This window comes from Lactuca saligna, chromosome 5, assembly GCF_052625555.1.
Source record: "Lactuca saligna cultivar CGN05327 chromosome 5, ASM5262555v1, whole genome shotgun sequence".
Classification (NCBI taxonomy): Eukaryota; Viridiplantae; Streptophyta; class Magnoliopsida; order Asterales; family Asteraceae; genus Lactuca; species Lactuca saligna.
In genome coordinates, this window is record NC_136421.1 from 247,407,697 (window position 1) to 247,429,654 (window position 21,958).

A 21,958-nucleotide genomic window follows, 5' to 3' on the forward strand; every position below is an offset into this window, starting at 1 on the left:
CAAATTGACCATGCTACTCTCGAGTCAAGTACATACCAATTATAGTTATGGGCTTAGACACCTAATCCAACAAGTTGTTCCTCCCCAACTCGTTGAGTTGGTTTCTCAACCCGCATCCTAAAAGCTTATTTCTACTCGTCGAGTTGTCTCCCTAGGACTCGATGAGTAGACCTTCAATTTACATAATATCTTTCCTTAATTATCCTTCTGGTTTCCGGGAGTTACAATTGATGTTGCCAATGCATTTCGCACCAGCAGATGTCCTAAAGGGGACAAGGTCTGACTTACTTCCTGTCCCCTGAAGGACAGGGCACACGATTTGTGGGAGGAGGTTGGGCAGGCTATTGGTGATGCTGCCCTTGATACTATGACCAGGAGAGACTTTTCGACTAGGTTCCGGGTCGAGTTCGCACTTGTGATAGAGGTGCAACAGCTTGAGCGGGAGTTCCAGGATATCCGACAGACGACTAAGACGATAACTGAGATCACCGCCATATTCAGGGAGAGGGACCTTTTTGTTCCACATGATATGGCAGACGAGGAGATGAAAAAGGCCCAGTACCATGAGATGCTGAGGAGCGACATTTGGCAGTTTGTGAGCTGATCCAGCTGCAATACACTAGAGGAGATGATAGCGAGGGGTCGAGAGAAGGAGATTGATTTATAGATGGAGAGGAAGAGGAAACCAGATTCGGTGTCTGGCGTGGAGGGATCGGGAAAGAAGCCCAAGGTAGATTCCCGAGGGAGGGGCCAGCAGGGACGAGACCGTTGCGAAAGGTATGAGAGGACACATGAGGGGACATGCATGGCGGGTAGTTCGGGGTGCTTTAAGTGCAGTTAAACTGGACATGTCAGCACGGATTGTACTACCACCACCACCACCACCACATTATCTGATCTGATTTACTTCCAGTGTAATTAGAGGGGACACAAGAGGTCCCAATGCCCGAGTTTAGCAGTAGCAGGATAGGTGGCGGCACCCGCTCCTGCTAGATTAAGGATTAAAGATGGCCGTCAGGGTCGGACAGAGGTGCCTGTGGCGAAGAGCAGAGCCTTCCAGCTGACAGCAAAGGAGGCACGTGCAGCACCCGATGTTATGATGGGTATGTATCATCTCCTTATCTCTTTATTTATATTAATTATTGCTTATGTTTTCATTATAGGACCGTTCTTAGTGAACAACATATCTGCTCTGGTATTATTCGATTTGAGGGCTACCTGATCTTTTGTATCACTTGCGCTAAGAAAGCGATTTGTTGGAGCTCCGGGGGAGCTGGAATGTCCTCATGATGTAGAGATTGCGGATGATTGGACCATTCAGTTTACGAGGGTTCATCAGGGATGTACACTGCAATTGTTCGATAAGAAGTATTCTGTAGATTTAGTCCCTATTCGCCTGCGAGGGAGTAAGGTTATCGTGGGTATGTACTAGTTGAGCCCCAATGGGGCAGTGATCGACTGCGAGCAATAGCTAGTGCTAGTTCAGACCCCAAGTGGGGGAAGGTTAGTGGTTTAGAGCGAGAGTCCGCAATGTGGACCGACTTTGTGTTCGACAGCGAGGGCGAGATGCTACCTTCAGCAGGGTTACTTGGGGTACGTTGCTTATGCCATGGATACCTGGGATAAGAGTAAGGTGACCGTGCATGATCTACCGATCATACGGGAGTACCTGAACATGTTCCCAGAAGATTTGCATGGGATACCTCCAGAGAGGTAGGTAGAGTTCAGGATTGACCTAGTTCCTGGTGCGGCTCCGATAGCCAAGGCACCATACCGGTTGGCTCTTCCCAAGATGCAGGAGTTGTCTACACAGCTGCTGGAGCTGTTAGACAATGGATTTATCAGGCCGAGCAGTTCGCCATGGGGAGCACCAATCCTGTTTGTGAAGAATAAGGACGGGTCACATCAAATATGTATAGAACCGTTATCCCCTCCCGAGGATTGATGACTTATTTGACCAGCTTCAGGGTGCATCTTGGTTCTCCAAGATTGACCTGACATCGGGTTATCACCAGATGTGATGACGATATGCAGAAGACAACCTTTAGGACTTGCTATGGTCACTATGAGTTTGTTGTGATGCCGTTTGGGCTCACCAATGCTCCTTCCGTGTTCATGGATCTCATGAACCGCATGTGCAGACCGATGCTAGACCGGTCTATGATAGTCTTCATCGATGATATCTTGGATTATTCCAAGACTCAGGAGTAGCACGAGGAGCAGCTGAGGGAGGTGCTGGAGACACTGTGGAGGGAGAGAGTTTTCGCAAAGTTCTCCAAGTGCGAGTTCTGGTTGCGCAAAGTGTAGTTTATGGGGCACCTTGTTAACCAGAATGGTATATTGGTTGATCCGGCCAAGGTAGAGGTCGTGATGCAGTGGGAGGTTCCGAGGTCTCCATCTGAGATTCAAATTTTTCTTGGTTTGGCGGGTTATTATCAGAGATTCTGATGGGATTTGGTATAATACAACATCCTATGGTGCACATACAACCCTAAATACATTGGATCTATGTTTTCACTAATTATACATGCAAAGGAGTTTCCAAGGTATTAAACCTATAATTAGCATGCAATTTGCCAAAAACAATACAAGATACTAGTTATGTGGCTTGAAATCTTGATGTATTTGGTGTTGCTAGAAAGACTTTGGCCTTTAAGAACTTAGTGCCCCAAGTGTTGCACCTCAAATGGAATCACAACTCACCTAGGACAAAGGTGACTCTTGAGAGAGAAACTCCATGCACCAAAAACACCATCATTCTCTAAGAACTTCATGTAGAACTACAAGTGGCGATTTTGGGCAATGCACTACATATTTATATGTGGGATTTCAAGGGTCATGGGTATAACCCAAATCCATACCCATGGGTTTTATGATCCATGGTTCATGTGGCCCAAATCTTTATGTATTCATACATAAACTTGGTCCAACATGGATCATAAGCCCAACACATATAAATATAACTAATTACCATAATTAGTCCCCATAGATTTAATTAGTCCCCTTTTGATCACTAAATTAATTCCAAATTAATTCTTGATCAATACTAATTAAAACATATGATTTCATATTAATATATTAGAACTTCTAATATATTAATAAATCATAAATAACCTTCTCTCAAGAGTCCATCCTAACAAATTGTCCTGGTGTTATGCAACCCAAATAGACCATGCTACTCTCGGGTCAAGTACATACCAATAATAGTTATGGGCTTAGACATCTAATCCAATAGATTCATATAGGATTTCTCCAAGATCGTTGTTCCTCTGACTCGACTGAACAAGAAGTCAGGGAACATTCCACTAGGGGCCTGAGCAGCAGGCAGCTTTCGAGACTCTCTAACAATGGTTATGCGAGGCACCGATTTTGACCTTGTCGGAAGGCGTCAATGATTTCATGGTTTACTGTGACGCTTCGATCATGGGTATGGGTGCAGTGATGATGCAACGGGGTCGCGTTATAGCGTACACTTCGAGGCAGTTGAAGCCTCATGAGGCGAATTACCCGGCATGCGATTTGGAGCTGGGGGCCGTGGTTTTCGCCTTCAAGATTTGGCAACATTACTTGTATGGGGTTCATTGTACCATTTACATGGACCACAAGTGCCTGAGGTATCTGATGGACAAGCCAAATATGAACATGAGACAACGTCAGTGGTTAGATATGGTGAAGCACTATGATTGTGAGATCCTCTACCTCCCAGGGAAGGACAATGTGGTGGTTGATGCTCTTAGTCATAAGACAACTACAGCTCTGATTAGAGACACATGCTTGAGGATGAAAACGATTACTCCATTGTTGGAACGGATTCAAGAGGCGCAGGTCGAGGGAATAAAGGAGGAGTGCCGGAAGTGTGAGCGGATCATAGTCCAGGTGGCCTCATTTGATTATGACAGCCATAGGTTGATGACCCTGCATTAAAGGGTATGGGTTCTTTACTGGGGCGGGTTGTGCCAGGTTCTGATGGAGGTGGCCCACAACTCTAGGTTCTCCATTCATCTCGGGGCGACGAAGATGTATCGGGATCTTCACCCTGATTACTGGTGGCCCTGCATGAAGCGGGACATAGCATGGTATGTGGAGTGGTGCTTAACTTGCAGGAAAGTCATGGTTGAACACCAGCGAGCTCACAGCAAGATGAAGCCGTTAGATATTCTCATGTGGAAATGAGAAGATATCACTATGGATTTCATCACGAAACTTCCTAGGACCGTACGTGTAGTGGATTTGATTTGGGTCATCGTAGATCGGTTGACCAAGAGTGCTCATTTCATCCCGATCCAAAAGAGTATATCGGCTAAAAAGCAAGTCGGGATCTATGTACACAAGGTGGTGGCACATCATGGAGTTCCGGTGTCGGTTGTAACAGACCGAGATGTTCATTTCACTTCTAGGTTTTGGAAGCGGTTTCATGATAAGATGGGTACTCATTCTCACTTCAGCACATCTTTTCACCCTCAGACTGATGGGCAGAGTGAGAGGACGATCCAAACTCTCGAGGATATGCTACACGCATATGTATTGGATTTTGGCGGCAGTTGGGATACGTATCATCCGTTAGCAGAATTTTCGTATAACAACAGTTATCACGCCAGCATAGGTCAACCTCTCTTTAATATACTCTACAAGAGAAAGTGTAGGACCCAAATCTGTTGGGGTGAGGTTGGTCAGAGAGTCATGGGTAGTACAAAGGTGGTACTCATGACCACAGAGAAGATCCAACAGGTCCGGAGCAGGCTCCAGACTGCTCAGAGTCAGTAGAAAGGCTATTCCTACAAGCACCGATCAGACCAAGGGTTCCAGGTAGGGGATATGGTTCTCCTGATGGTGTCACCTTGGAAAGGTGTCATCCGGTTCAGGAAGTGGGGTAAGCTGGACCCGAGGTACATTAGTCCGTTCAGGGTTTTGGCTTGGGTGGGACGGGTTGCGTATCGGTTGGATCTGCCAACGGAGCTTAGTCAGATCCATAATACTTTTCATGTCTCCCAGCTGCGGAAGTGCTTAGTGAATGATTATGCAGTTGTGCCTTTGGGTGATATCCAGGTAGACGACCGACTAAACTACATTGAGAGGCCAGTGGTGATTTTGGATCAAAAGATGAAAACATTGAGGAACAAGGTTGTACAGTTAGTGAAGGTGAAGTGGATGCAGCACACGGGGTCAGAGTGGACTTGGAAGCCCGATAAGGAGATGAGAGAGCATTATCCAGAGTTATTCCAGCAACAGACTTCGAGGACAAAGTCTGAGACAAGTAGGGGGAAATTATAATGTCTGGTTCTTGGTATGTATTAAATTTAAACTAATTCCATATAATAGAGCAACTCGACAAGTTGGGAGCCCCAAACTCGTCGAGTAGAGATCATAAGGGGCGTGTAATTTAAGTAACCTACTCGACGAGTTGGGACGCCTCAACTCGACGAGTAGGGTGGCGGATATGAAACCCTAATTTTCGGGGTTTGCACCCCATTTAAATGTCTTAAACCTTTCATGTTGGCCTCATTTCCAGCCTCCAAGTCCCAAACCCTAAATCTCGAAAACCCTAAATCCATTTGAGTGTTTGTGAGCTATTTTGAGTGTTTTGGTGTGTATTTGAAGTTATTGGAAGAAGGAAGAGCTTAGAAACACAAGAAGGAGCATATAGAACCAGAATCCTTACCTCATCCACAACATTGTGCTGGTATAAAGCTTAAACCTTTCCTTGTAGTTGCTAAGATCTCCTTTTGGGGTTATTTTGCTCGTTTTGGTCCAAATGACATGATTCCAAGGGATTTGGACGTCCCAAAAGGTGAATACTTTAGATCTAGGGTCTTGAGGGGTTTTCATGGCATAAAGGTGCCAACTTTATGGCCATGGAAGCCCCATGTCACCTTTAAACCATCATTTTGGTCTTTTGAAGCTTCTATGGCCATGCATGTGGATAAAGTTGAAAACTTTACGTAATCATTTTGTCCCTTGAGTCCAGATCTATGATCTCATGGTCTAACTTGAAGTTTTGATGGCTTTTGGAGTTGGATCTAAGCCATTTTGAGTTAGGGTTTGAGTTTTTTGCGTTGGGAGAGGACCTTAATTGGTAAAGTTGCAAACTTTACCCTTTTAAGCGTATTTCCAGTTTGAATCCGGAGTTTAGGGTGTACATCTAATGAATAAGGGCTTAATGCATTAAGAAGGGTTGACAGACGGATGAACTCGACGAGTCCATAAGGGAACTCAGCGAGTTGGTTTGGAATGTTCCTGATTCTGTTGAAGGAACTCAACGAGTCCACAAGGGAATTCGACGAGTTATATTGGGAAAGTCCCGTTTCTATTGAGAGGGAGGAACTCGGTGAGTTGGAGGAAAACTCGACGAGTTGGATCACGATTTCACAATTTTGTGATTCATGGGAACTCCACGAGTAGATTGGACGCAAAGCGTTTATGAACAATAAGTAGATTTTGGGATTGGATAAATAGTGATAAGATCAACGAAACAGATTTTGGGATAAATCAATAGAATTAAAATGGATCAACAAATTGGATATGAATAGAAAATAGATCCAATGGAGAGACTCACCAAAGATTTTGAATGTTTTATCGATTACACAAAAATGTTGTCATCTAGGATCATTGTTATTAAGATAGTTGCTTAAACTCTAATATTAAGCTCTGATACCACATATAAGATCTCATGGAAATAACAATTGCAGAATTAAAAAATGCATAATCGAAAAGACATAAATTAACGTTTAAGCACAAGTGTATAGATAATGAAGTAGTACAAAATTTGTATAAGCATGTGCATGCTTGTATACAATACTCTTTCTCTCTCTAAATCTAAACTACTCATCTATACAAAATATGAGAGTTCTCTCTCTACCTACAAAATATATTAAACTAGTATATATATGAAGCACAACCCATATGACATAAGGCCTTCTACATGAGAAGCCTTCCATATTCTCTAAGACCTTCTACCTTCTCTAAGGCCTTCTATATCGAATACGGAGAAGTCTTCTACATCATCATCCAATGGAGAGTTTTGCACCCCAACATATTGTCCTTCTTTATTGAGGTCGGGTTCAAGTTTTGTCCGAAACATAGATGGTATAAGAAGTAGTTTATAAAAATATTAGATTTATAATTTTTTTTTTTTTATTGAAAAAGACCTTTGGGAGTGTTCCATTTATTATCCGTAATGAAAGAAACAATTGGGACCTAAGAAATAGATTGATAAGAGGTCAACCTCATACTCTGTTAAATTTGGGTTAGCCACGTGGCCAGAATGTGAAGTTGATTTGGGCATGGGTGTGGCCTGTGGGACTTTTGATTTGAGACTAACCAAAGTCCATCAAATGGATAATAGCGAGCCTCAAAAGTCAAATCAAATGGCTCTACCTGAGATATCAATAGTTGGTTTGACTGTTAACTATAAAAGCGATACATTTCAAGTTTTCAACAATAAAAATAAATATAACAAAATCATTAGAAATGTAATTGTGTTCATACATACTATCAAAACTAACAAAAATGTCATTCTTTGTATTTGTTTACCCATTTAAATACTTTAAGAAAAAATGAAAAACTTAATTGAAGACCAAACGAAGAAAACATAAAACCAAAACAATCACAATTGGACATGATGCGACTGGGCAAGGATGCGATGGTAAGGGTGGGTTAAAGCCTTAAAGGCAATATTTGTAAGTTTGAAAATCAAACCATTGAGCTTTAGGTTAGTTTTTAAAAGTATTTTTTTCACTATTAATAATGAACCAAAAGTCAGATTTCGTTTTTATTTGGTATATTTCAATGATGTTTTTCATGAATTTAACGTGAATGGACACAATTGCAAGTTTGATGGCTTTCTTCGATATTTGGTTTTTTATTATTGATTTTTTTTAATAAACTAGCAACGAGCAACAATAATAAAAGTAATTACAAATTGTATTTCATTATTAAAGTTTTGGGTTGCAAGGTGGACTAACCTATATAAAATATAGATCTTTTAACCTCAATGACCAACTAAAGTAAAAATTCTCACATACTAATCAACGTTTAAAAAGATATCGATATTTAACAATAATTTTCAAAAAAATTAGAGGTGGGTCCTTTTATACAACCCCCCTATAACCCTATATTTTACATATAAAAAGGTAAAGAACCTCAATGACCAACTAAAGTAAAAATTCTCACATACTAATTAACGTTTAAAAAGATATCGATATTTAACAATAATTTTCAAAAAAATTAGAGGTGGGTCCTTTTATACAACCCCCCTATAACCCTATATTTTACATATAAAAAGGTAAAGGGTCAGACGCGTTTTTTTATTCATTCCTCACTCGCCTCTTATTTTATTTTATTTTATTTATTTATTTATTATTTTTTTTTTACCTACAAACTCTCTATTTTATATTTATGATCCTTTACTTTTGGAGTTTTTCAATTTATTTATAATTATTAACAATGATTTCATTATTCTTTTATAACACATTAGATTTATGGTCTCTTTACAAATTTCGAAAAATAATTATATCATTTTTTTTATAATTTTCAATTTAAAAGAACAACATATCACTTAATTTATAACTTTTATAAAATTTAAAAAATAATTCATCACTTTTTTTATAACTTGCAATTTAAAATAATAAAACATTACTTCGTTTCTAATTTTTACAAATTAAAAAAAAAATTCTATCATTTTTTACGCATGAAGAAAGAAATATCAATTACACGTACAGCCAAGGTTCTAAATGGCGTGAAGTGTGGCGTGGCGGTAAGGCCAAGCCTCAAGCTTAACGAGCAACGGCGAGCAATGACGTTTTTCAAAGCGTGATGTAAGGCGACGATTTTGTATTAATTTAAAATTATATTACCACATAAATATAAATTATACTATATATTAAAATTGTTGCTCCTTAGCTACAATATTCTGCCTCCTATTTGTGCATATATGGCCCTTCCAATTTTTATGTTATCTATTTCATTCGTTCCTTATGAAATTGTTGTTTACCCCCCTCCCCCCCCCCCCCCCTTACTTCTGTTTGTTTGTCATTCGTGTATTTTATCTGTTAAGCCTTTTTGTTAATGTAGAATGCTGACTTGCATCTACGTGTTTATTGTCCACGTGTTCTTCTTCTCTCTTTCTTTTGGGTTCGTTGTCCACCGCTGTTTCTTTTTGGTTCTTCGTTGTTACTGCCTCAGCCATGGTCACCGCCTACCATCCAAACGACTTGCTTCGTTCTTTATTACACCACCAGTTCCTTCCACCGCTTTCATTTTTATTCCTCATGCTTCCCCCACCGCCTCTCTTATCGGATGTCTTCTCTACCACCTACACATACGTCTTCGACCATACCTCCGGCCTCTGTGGCCTTCTTTCTAATCGAATCGGAGGAGAGGTCCTGTAGATCACCGTCGTCTCCGATTGAATCAGGGATACTAAGACGTGTCGATGGGCCACGTAGGTTGAAAACGGCGGTGTCGTACGCACGACCGGCGTCGACGTTTGTGGAAAATATTCTATTCTCTGTCCACGTGTTGTTCATCGTGCCTGGTTTTGCTTCCATCTTTATCTGTTATCTGAACTTAGGGCTTTTATCCCATCCTCTCCTCTCCCTACCGGTCGCCGAATATAACTCTTTCTTCGTGGCTGATTCAGAACGACTTGAAGGTAATTTTTCTTTTACTTTGAGGGTATCGGCTATGGTGGTGGGGTTTCTTGGCCTTTGCGTACGTGAACAGGGCTGAATATTGGACATTTATGTAGGTGGTCACTGGTGCTTGATATCGAGTGCTAGGGGTGGTATTGGGTATGGTCGAAGACATTCACTTGTGAGAATCGGTAAACCCTAATTTCAACTCCTGTTGTTTTTTACTTAGATTGATGCAATTACCTATTGTTTACTTCAAATTCGTGGGATCTGATATGGTTATTTTTCTAAGTTGGGGATAATTCGTCTCGCATATTTTGATTTTGATATGCTACTTTTCATTAGATGAATTTTTCCAGAGTACATCGATTGCAGAATACCCATCAGCTGCTTGAAAATTTAGTTCATGTTTATGACTATTTGAATCAAAGTTGCTAAATTTCCAGGCTCCCATGTTATCAAATTCTTTACAATTTTAGCATAATTTCTTTCAAGTTGGTTCATTTCTTTCTTGATCCTTTTGTGTCACAGTAGATCTTTATCTTGAACACTTGAAATTCTAAATCCCACTTTTCTTTTGCTAAATAACATCAAGATTTGTTACAGAATCATGAAATTTAAGGTCCATGAAATAAAACCAAAGATTTTTTTGACGTTGCAGGAGAAAGCATTCGAATGGGTTTCATCTAAAGCACATGATGGAAAATCAGTTACTTCATCAGAATTTATAGCCTATTTGCAGGTTGCTGCTTAGTCTTGGATCATTTAATGTTTATAATTGTACCAGGATGTACATAACCTGTTACTGTATGGTATCCAAGGCAGGGGCAAATCACCAAATTACCCTTGAATACAATTTGTGGAGAAATCTTCATGCATAAATCCACAATGTGACTGGAATCCTACACTTTGAACGCAAAAACAAAGTTGAAATAATGTCATAAGAAAATCTATGAACCTTTTATACGTTAATAGTTAAATTGTTGATATTAAGGTTATATATATATATATATATATATATATATATACATATATATATATATATATATATATATATATATATATATATATATATATATATATATATAGCTTCGTTAAATATTTTGATTACTTCACAATTCCCTTCATCCTTTCACTCACATATAATGAAGAGCAACAGGAGCACAAGAAAAATCACAGCGAAGTTGGCTTACATTCTGCGATTAGGTATGCTTAAATTTTCTCACCTCTTTTGCATGTTTATAGTACATTGCTATAAAACTATTTATGGTGTAATTGTGCTTCTCTTTCAATTCGGATTTATTCAAGCATTGTTAATCTGATTGAATGTTATGTATTTTTAGCGGAAATTCTAACCTGTAACTTCATTGATGCCAATGATTTTTATTCAACACATTAAAGGGGCATAACCGTCATTTTAATTTCTCAAATCTGCTGGTTTTTTTTTTCTGTTTATCAATTTGAAAGTTTGTTATCTTATTTATCCAACTATCAGTTTTAATTCAGAAAATTGCTTATTGATGCCAATGATTTTTATTCAACACATTAAAGGGGCATAACCGTCATTTTAATTTCTCAAATCTGCTGGGTTTTTTTCTGTTTATCAATTTGAAAGTTTGTTATCTTATTTATCCAACTTTCAACTTGAATTAACAAAACTGCTTGCCATTTTGCCTGATTTTAGTTTAGTTACCCTTATCTTTGTTATCAATATTTAATTCATAAAATTGCTTATTGATGCCAATGATTTTTATTCAAAACATTTCAGGGGCATAGTCGTCATTTTTAATTTCTCGGACCGTTCTGAAGATGATCTTGTGGGAGAGGTTAAGTATATACAATTTAATCAAAACTTTGTTATCATTATGTATTATTTTTAGCAAAGGGCATTTTGGTCAATCCTAAAAAATAATAAGTATTTGAAACCCATTTATAATTTTTCTATTTGTAAATTTTTACAAAATCATCACTTAAGGGATCTCAAAGCCGCAAGAGCTTATTCGAGAGGAAGCAGTTGGACTGGTGTTGCCTTTGACTAACTTTGGTTTAAGTAATTTTGTACCCAACATATGTGTTTTAAAAAGAGAATATATCTCACTTTGCTTCTACTTTACTACATTTTTTAAGCATCAATATACTTTCATAGTCAACCAATTATAGCATTCTACTTCCATGACAAACGTTTAACATAATGTCTTCCATCGGTTTTGTTTAATATTAGCGTCGAATCCAACCACCGCGAAGCGGGGCTTCTTATCTAGTTTATATTAAATATAACTACTTTTTAGAAGTGTTAGATCAACAACTAATAATAAAAAGTTAACAAAAACCACAATACTTGTATTTCCGATTTGAAAAAACATAACAAAGAGCAAAAAATTGTGTCTCAAACGAAAAAACATGTGCCATAACACGCCATAACGCGCCATGGCGCGCCATATCACTTTGCCACGCGTCACGCCTAACATCAACGTTATGAAGCTTTTCGTAACGGCGAAGTCACGCCTCACGTCATGGCGCGCCTTTTAGAACACTGCGTACACCACAATGAATTCATTACAAATGTCTATGTGCAACAGAATGAGTTACCCTACATATAGAATGACTAAATATTTATAACGTTTCAGTTTTTAAAACTAAATATGTATAATAGTTATTATCGTTCTAGTTTTAATGAATATATATATATATATATATATATATATATATATATATATATATATATATACTAAAGATATGAATATTAAGAATAGTAAAGTTACTATTTTTCTTGGTAGAATTGGTCCCTGCACTTTGTTTCTTTTTTTTTATACTTTTTTTGACATTTTTGGTCCTTGCAATCAATATTTTTACAATTTTAGGAACCTTTTAATATTTAAAGTTTGGCCACAAAACTTTAACGATTTGACAACTTTGATCCGTTTTCTAAAAATTTGCTAATTCCTACCCCTTTAATTCTTTATCCGTTTTGACACTTCTGATCATTCCAGCCAAAACTTTTATATTTTTTCATAAAAACTCGAGAAAAAAAACGGTCCGGAGCAAAACTCAAGTTTTTCATCCTTGCACTTTCTACGTCTATTATATTTATCGATTCAGAAACAACATTGAAAGCTTCTGTCATATTTCATCCGGGCTTTTAAAATATTATTTATATATATATATATATATATATATATATATATATATATATATATATATATATATACACATACACACACAACATCCAATCAACAAGGGAGGGGATAAAAAATAGGAAGGGGGTGGTGGAATACCTAAACCCGTTTGAAATTTTAATATTACTTTATCAAAATTTACAGGATTGAAATTTTCAAATTACTTTATCTGTAAAGTGGTATGAAAACCAATGAATATTTTCGAAAATGATTTATGACTTTATTGATCATTTAGTCTATTAGACTATACGGAGTGCATCTTCACCTTAGCTTGCGTAGCAACATCCACACCAGCTAAATTAATTTTCACTACATACTCACTAGGGCTGAGAAATAGCGTTTGTCAACAGGAAGAAAGGGAGGAAGAGAGATAGGAAGAGAGAGAGATACAAAGGGATGAGAAAAGAAAATTTGTGGCCTCTCGTAGCTGCATTAACGGACCTTCACAATTACATATATTGGTGGTGGTATTTGTAATAAATTCATGTGTGACTTGTTTGTCCAACTCATCCCGCGTGTAGGAATGTGTCGCCATTCCGTTTCGCCTTAGTTGTGGGCAACATGTTAGGCTAATGAGTATGATCACCACCAATCTACTTGAAAAATGTTGTCAACTCACCATCATATCAGCTCCTTTACAGGCTCACTACCAAACCACTAGCCTTTGGAAACAGTGGCGTAGCCACATTAGTACAAGGGTGGACCTTGGCCCACTCAAATAAATTTGAGGTTATATATATATATATATATATATATATATATATATATATATATATATATATATATATTCTGTTGTACGATCACATAATTGCAAATTAATGAAGCCATTTTCCTTCTATGACCTAACATGATAATTTTTTTCATTTAATATATTTTTGAAGTATTTTTTATTTATTAGTTTAATTTTTGAATGTTGTTTATAGGATCTATTTGCAAGAAAGATGGTTTTATTGTTCACAAAAGATGAGATCAAGACAATACCCTTCATGTCATGCATCCATTAGATGAGGTTAGTTTTGATTACAACTAATAATACATTTTTTATATAGTTTTCTAATTTGGAACTTCATTATCATTCTAGCTTTGTTTTCTAATTTATTTATTTTCTAATATGTGAAGCTTTCATCAGTGTCATAACTAATAAAGAATTTTTCCAAAATATATATATAATTACCCACTAACACAAACACTCTTGCACTAGAAAGTATATTCATGCTTATGATGCACCATATCTTAATTTTTACTATTTTAATGGTTAATGTTTATAGTTTGTTGTGATTAATTTCTACGACTCACTTGTTATTTCTTATATTGGTTAATTTATTTATCGTGTAATCATAAAATATTAAAATACCGGGTTAGCAAACAAGGAAGAGATAGGTTCTGAAATCTAATGAACCAATGTAACACACTAATTCCTAATTGTACATATTAAAAATAACATCCTACTTTTACAAAAACTTAAAATAACATTCTACTTTTAGCAATCATGTTTTGTGCAAGCTTTTATTTACATGCATCTCATTTTCTTCTAACTTATATTAAACACTTTTTCTCATAAAGTTTCATCGACCTGAATATATTTCCAAAAAAATCTTTATAAACAATTCACAAATTGAGACGTGCTTACAAATCTCGTCATGAAATAACTGTAGAATTATATATATATATATATATATATATATATATATATATATATATATATATATATATATATATTGAAATCCAATACGATTTGTGTGACATGTTTCTCATTTTTATTTTACTTAGTTTAGTGAAACTATGGTTTGGTATTGTGACAAATTTTGCGTTTCAATTCCATTTAAGTACATCTCAATCTTAAATTCTAATTTTTTTTTTTCTTAAGTCGTTATCCTTGGGATTTAACAGATTACAGGATGGCTATAAGGAATCTTGGACCAAAATTTTCTACTAAACCCAAACAGGAAGATCTTGATAAAAATAATTAAATTCATAATCGGACTCTAGAAGAGGGAACGTGATTATGTTTCTTCAATAGTAGGTTTCTAATTTGGATTACCTCAATGTTTCTTACCGAAATATTTTTTGAGTTTTTTCTTAGTTAATTACAAGATATAAACATAATATGTTGCTATTTTTTGAGTTAAATGTAAGAAATGTTCAAATTGTGTTGCTTTTTTGGGAAAAGAGTTATCAACATATACTTAGTTGCTTTTTGAAAGTTTGGCATAGGTTCTACTACATACACATGTTGATACAAATGTGAGAGTATCCAAATGAAAATAATCAACAATTACTATCTATATTGATTCTTGAATCTGGTTATGTGTATTGTATGTTACTAGGATCCATATAAAATTAATCCTATGTTACTTCAAGTAGAATGCCAGAACAAATTTTTGACTTTAGCGTTTTGTGGAACTCATTGATTTTTAGAAGCAACCACAAGTTTTTAACTTTTATGATTCTGTTAAACTTAATGGTTTTTCATATATTGTTGTTTATGTGGAACTTATTGGATATATATATATATATATATATATATATATATATATATATATATATATATATATATATATATATATATATAGAATAATACTTATAACAACCTACTACTTGAAGTGATCAACAAAAATATAGCAATTTACTTATTTATCTATAATTGCAAAGTACTATCATTTAACTAACATAAAATGCCAACATATTTACTTATATCAGTTTGTTATAATCTATATAACATACTTCATATAACATGTACAATTTTAGTTATGTATATTCTTTTAGTTTGTTCACATTCAATCAATAGATTCTAAACACACATCGGAACAAATGCTAAACATAATTGTGTACATATATTAGAGATAGCTTAATGGAAAATCATATTTGTCTATATATTGTGTTGTTTGAAATATGATATTTTTCAAAAGAGAACTATTTATTGATGCCGCTTGTATAACTATATGTGTCCGTTGCTTAATGGAAAAAATATTTTTTGATGTGTTACATGTAATTTTTGGTATGACATGTTTTCTCAAATAACTATATGCCAAAAAGATATTTTCTTACAAAACTAATTTCTAAAAGGAAAGGTGTTAAATATGACACTATGTTTTAACATTACATAATTTCAGAAATCATCTTAGTCTCCACATTTATAAAGATCTAACTAAAATAAAAAAGCTTTCCTACGTAATTTGGTTTTATAATGTTTGGTTCTTAAATTAGATTTTTGGAAAGAATTTACTTATTCGAAAGAAAAGGACTTATCGAAAGAAAAACAAATATGGACTAATCATTTAATTGAAATTTTCCTAATTATATAAAAATTAATCAATTAATCAGTTTCTAAAAATAACTTCTAAAAAATTATATGAGTTATGTCAATGTTGTGAACTATTATTGTTGGGTTTTATATCAATTATAGCCTTATACTTCCATTTTTTTCATACAACAAAATTATATTGTTTTTCCTTTCGTTTAATTGCGAAAAAAAAAACTTAAATGAAAATGAAAAATGATAGATAATTTAACTAAAAAGACAACTTATGCGACGAGAAAGGTCGTCCAACTAATAAAACAAAAAATATTGTCTTTAAAGAGATCTTTCAACGATTAAAAATATTCAAGTATTTTATTGTATTTTTTAAACATTTAAATATAATCAATAATACAAACTCTGTTTATGTTACTTTATCTTTATTTATTTATTTATTAGGTCCGTTTTTTATAATTTTATATGCATTTTTTATACGTTGTCCTGCATTTTACCAGGATCCTAGTATACTATTATACTTAGCATACGCGCACGTAACAACATTTGTTAAACATTTAAATGATAGAATCAAGGTTTATGAAGCATAGGTGTCCATTTTCTCAATCAAATTGTATATCATTTGTTTCAAAGGCAAGTTTTGTCAAATATATGGTAGGGTCTTTATCTTGTATGATGTCGTGTCTATCCCTAAATCGTTAACCAATAACCATACACTCCCCTACATATCAGAATCGAAATAAACAACGGCCAATATTGGGTTTCTGTTGTCAAAAAATACAAGTAGCAAATATCTAATTTGCACAAGTCGAAAAAAGAAGTCAAAAGCAAATGTGAATGAGATGGCAAAACAAAACTTCACATATTCATTTACCACGATTTTTATCTCGTTTTGTTTGAAATTGTTTAGCAATTGAATCCTTTGAAAATCGTGATTGCTCGAACAAACAAGGAATTATTTAGTAATCAGTGAGTATTGTAGATAACTTTTTTTTTTAAAGAGAAAAATATAAATTCCATAATTTTTCAAGTTAGCTCACATGGTATTGTAGATAACCTTCTTTTGGTTTTAAATTAATTTTGTTGTAAAAATCAATCTAGACGGCCAATTAATTACGATTATTGTTATTCGGTTATATTACTCAACATTTGATCGGTTAAAATTTGTCAATAAAATTAAAAAAAAATATTGAAATAGTTAGTAGTCAATAAAATAAGGCAAAGAATCAATAAACACTGAAAAATAAATCAAAGACAAAATTAAATCAATATATGACAGTGTTGCAAAGATGTAGTATACATTAACACTCTCATTCAGACCTGGAGGCTCGATAATTATAGACAAGGATGTGTCGGATCATGGGGTTGTGACTTGTGAGACGCTAACTATAATATCATGTAAATATATATGGAACCCAAAATTATATAACCAATTATTATAAGACTGTATCGCATCGATTCGAGATACACTAACATTCACGTCGACATCTCTCCGATTATGGACTTAATGTAAAATGTCTTTTGACTTAAATGCTTAAGCACTAGATTATTGTTTTTCTAGTTTTTTTAATCTTTTTTTTTTTTTTTTTTTTTTTGTGATTATGTGTTTGAAACAATAAATTTTTTGATCTTGGCCGGTCAACTAGCTACCAACTAGATACCGTGAAAAGAGCAAATTGCACAAATGGTTAATATAGTTTAGAGTAACTTGAGTGTTCGGTCTCTGACTTATTTTTCTTAACTCGGATAATCCGTTCTTACTGATTATTTTAATTATTTAAATATTTTTTAACTCGTTAAAAGAAATCATAAAATATTAGCCTCCCTCGCATGAGTTTTATCCTTCTCATCACATTCATCCTTTCCCTTGTCTATATCTTTTTCTTTCTCTCACATTCCAACGGGAATTAAGGAAACCTACACCACCGAAAGCTTCCAGTATCCTCCAGACCTTCACTACCACCACCGTTAGATATGTTACTAATAATCAGAGCAAACCCCACACCTTTATTCTACCTTGATCCTACATCTTTCTCCTTCATTACCATATCGTTACCGTTAGTGAGCATGTGAAACCCACAATCTGCCGCCATGGATGCCTCCACTAAAGCCGTCAAAAGGAATGGTAGAACCTACTCCATTTCGAGCCCCTTCACTATGGATTTCTTCCTCTTCATTTGATCTGGGTTTTTTTCAACTGTACACTAACCGAAAATCTCCACACCACCACCGTTTACTTTCATTTGAAGAATCCTAAACCACCAACGTCGTATGCTTTCTCTCCACCAGAAAGTCCATGGTTAAACCCCTTTGAACAAACCTCATCGGCATTTAAAATCTTAGAATCCATCTCAACATTAAGGGTCTTTAACCAATTTTCCTGAGAATCAAAGCCATAGTCTTGGCGATATAGTATCCGCCATTAGAATCTTTAAAAAGCTATGATTTCCTTTCAAGGTCTCCTAAAAGCTCTAGAACGGGTTGCGATTTATGGTTTAAATAAATTTTCTGGTTTGATTTGCAGTGATTGATTTGTGATTTTGATTTTAGATCTGATTAAATTTATGTGTTTGATTTCTATGTCTGACTTATGGTTTTGATTCCAGAGTTTGAATACTAAGTCGTGGATTCGATTGTGTGATTTTTGGGTTGGATTCCACTTAACGATCAATTAGTAGTGTTTTTTCGATTCATTGATTATGTGATTTTTGGTTTCATTCCTATTATCGATCAATGAGGTTTTCTTTCCAATAACACAAGTTAGTGAGTATTAGTAGATTACTCAGGTGAGGAGCAAGACGAGAAAGAAGGAGGTAAATAGGGTGGTAATTTTATCTAATAATTATTTTAGTAGATTAATGATTAAGAAATATAAAAAATAAATAAATAAATAAGGGTAATATCTCTAGCAGGGACCAAAACGCGTAACGAAATAAAACTATAGGAACGATCCGAATAGAAAAATAAATTAGGAACCAAACGTACAAATTACCCTAAAATATAGAGATAAAATATAGAGAGGATTCGTATAATTTATTATTTACTATAGATAAAACTATTGTTTATAAGTTTAGAATATACTAGAGATAAATTTTAAACAACAAATCTATATGAACGAAAAGATCGAAAAGGCAACGGCAACGGATGACCGACGATGTACTTTCCGGCTGCCGCATTCAAACCAACTTGCCAACGGTTTTAAATAGAAGTCCTAGAAATCAATAGTTTGCCAAACTTTGCAAAAATGTCAAATCAATAAAGAAAGTCAAAGTCAAAACTCATTCATAGAAGGAAGGGAAAGGGGTAAACATGGCATAACTCACAACACACCTCATCATATATTGCACGTCCATCATATTAGTAATTTGAAACCAACACATAATTCCAATAAAAGACGTTTATAATATAATTAACTTTTTCAAAAGTTAGTGAGACCATTTAGAAATTTAGTACGAAAGTACAAAAAGGTAGATGCTAGAGATTTAAATTAAATTAAAGGTATTAATTAATACTATTTATTGTTGTAAAGTGTTAACTATATTCCTATTTATCTCCCGTATCTTTTTAATAACTTTATTGATTTGTGTATTGATAATTATATTATTTAACAGAAACATAAGTAAAATATTTACATAAAATATATTTAATATTAAAAGAACATATGTTAGTATTCAAAATTCTATTTCTTTGAAAAGAGAAAGTAACGTATTTTAAAAGACTTTACGCATCTAGAAATGTTGTAGTGAAGAAGAAGTTCAATCCAAGTTAAGACACGCGGATTCTGAACGCCTACAATGTTCTATAAATGGCTGTTTACTTTCCTCTTTTCACTTCGACTGTTTCAATTTTATCTTTCTACCAATAAACACTATCAATCATTCAATCTTTCTTGAAATTCGATCATTCAAGGAATCCAGACGTCATTTCTTGATTTCGACGACTTAACATGGTAAAGGAGAAGACGCGTGTTCCATTGTTACCGGAGGATAACTCTTCCCACCGGCGAACAAAGCTCGGAGTGCTTTTCCACAGCTCTGAACCTAACATTACACACACCGCCGGCGATGAACAACAAGAGGCCAGTACCAGTAGCAGTTCACACCACCACCATAGCAACGTTTCGTTTCCAGTTAGTCCATCGGCTTTGTCTCCGAATACTTCTCCTGCTAATTATTTCATGTCGCCGTTCCACCAAACCTCGCCGTTTTCAAAATCGCCATGGAACCTTCCGTTTATGAATGCTCCCGGCGACACTCAGTTAACGGGGTTGGTTGGGTCTTTGGTACGTGAAGAGGGGCATGTTTATTCGTTAGCTTCGTCTGGAGATTTGTTGTATACGGGTTCGGATTCGAAAAATATCCGGGTTTGGAGAAACTTAACGGAATTTTCTGGATTCAAATCCAGCAGTGGATTGGTGAAATCCATTGTTGTCTCCCGCGATAGGATTTTTACAGGTCATCAAGATGGTAAAATTCGAGTATGGAAGTATTCGGATTCGAAGAGGAAGGCGCACAAACGGGTCGGGAGTTTACCAACTACAATGGATTTCATCAAAAGCTCCTTGAATCCCGGTAACTATGTCGAAGTCCGGCGTCACCGGAATGTTCCATGGATCAAGCATTTCGATGCTGTTGCTTGCCTGAGTTTGGATGAGGAACACGGGTTATTATATTCAGGTTCTTGGGATAAAACGTTTAAAGTATGGAGACTTTCAGATTCAAAATGTTTGGAATCGGTAAAAGCCCATGACGACGCCATTAACTCGGTTGTTGCCGGTTTCGACGGCCTGGTTTTCACCGGATCAGCAGACGGATCCGTGAAGGTGTGGAGGAGGGAGTTGGTAGGTAAGGATACAAAGCATATGTTGGTTTACACGTTACTAGACCAAGAAACCGCCGTGACATCGGTGGAGGTGAACATGGTGGAAGCCGTGGTGTACGCCGGAACTTCAGATGGGTTGGTGAATTTCTGGGAACGTAGAAAGCACGCTTTGGTACACGGCGGAGTTATCAGAGGACACAGGCAAGCAGTTCTTTGTCTCGCCGGTGCAGGAAGCTTGTTGTTTAGTGGGTCGGCGGACAAGAGCATCTGCGTCTGGCGGAGGGAGGGAGGTGGTTTCCACTCCTGCCTCTCCGTCCTAACCGGCCACAGTGGTCCCGTCAAATGTTTAGCGGTTCAGGAGCACCCAGAAAACGATGATGGAGGTGTCCGAGAATGGATGGTGTATAGCGGTAGTTTAGATAAGTCAGTGAAGCTATGGCGGGTGGCGGAGAAGCCATGGATGAAGTAAGACATATACAACATGGAGTTGAGTAGACGCGCCGCCGCCTGGTTGCGGAGATGGGTATGTGGGGTCACTCGAGAAGCGAAGGATGAAATATTGGCTAAAATAATTGAAGACGAAAAGGCATGTGGTCCCGTTTGGTGATGAAGATGGAAAGATTGATGAAAGTCTTTTCGTAAAGAGTCCAGATTTTTGGGAATGAATGGAGGGTATGAATTTGAATTTAAGTTATATGTATTGGTGTATATGTGTGACGTATTGATTTGTATAGATGTACACGTTGGCATATATTGGCAAGAAAATGTTTTGGCTTGATGCAAATTCTTTATAGAAATCTCGATATGTCGAGACAACATTTTCAGGTTAATGTACAATCTCTGTGTTTAACATAACAGATCATACTTTTTGTCTAACAGATTACATTTTATGTATGTAAATAGGTGTATAAAGTGCTTTTTTAACTTTCTTAAGTTTATTTTAATTTAGAACGATGTTTACCTATGCATATTGCATACATACTATTTTATTCAAAAATCTATATCTTTTGGTCTCAATGAGACTTGTACCTCTAACTTTTCATTAACTACTAATATCGGTTAGACCAAAAGTTATTTGA

General features: G+C 35.8%; 1 pseudogene; it reads left to right on the top strand.

Moving 5' to 3' along the window:
* Positions 1 to 19,814: 19,814 nt before the first annotated feature.
* On the top strand, positions 19,815 to 21,709 carry LOC145047271 (protein JINGUBANG pseudogene; annotated as a pseudogene).
* The last annotated feature ends 249 nt before the right edge of the window (positions 21,710 to 21,958 follow it).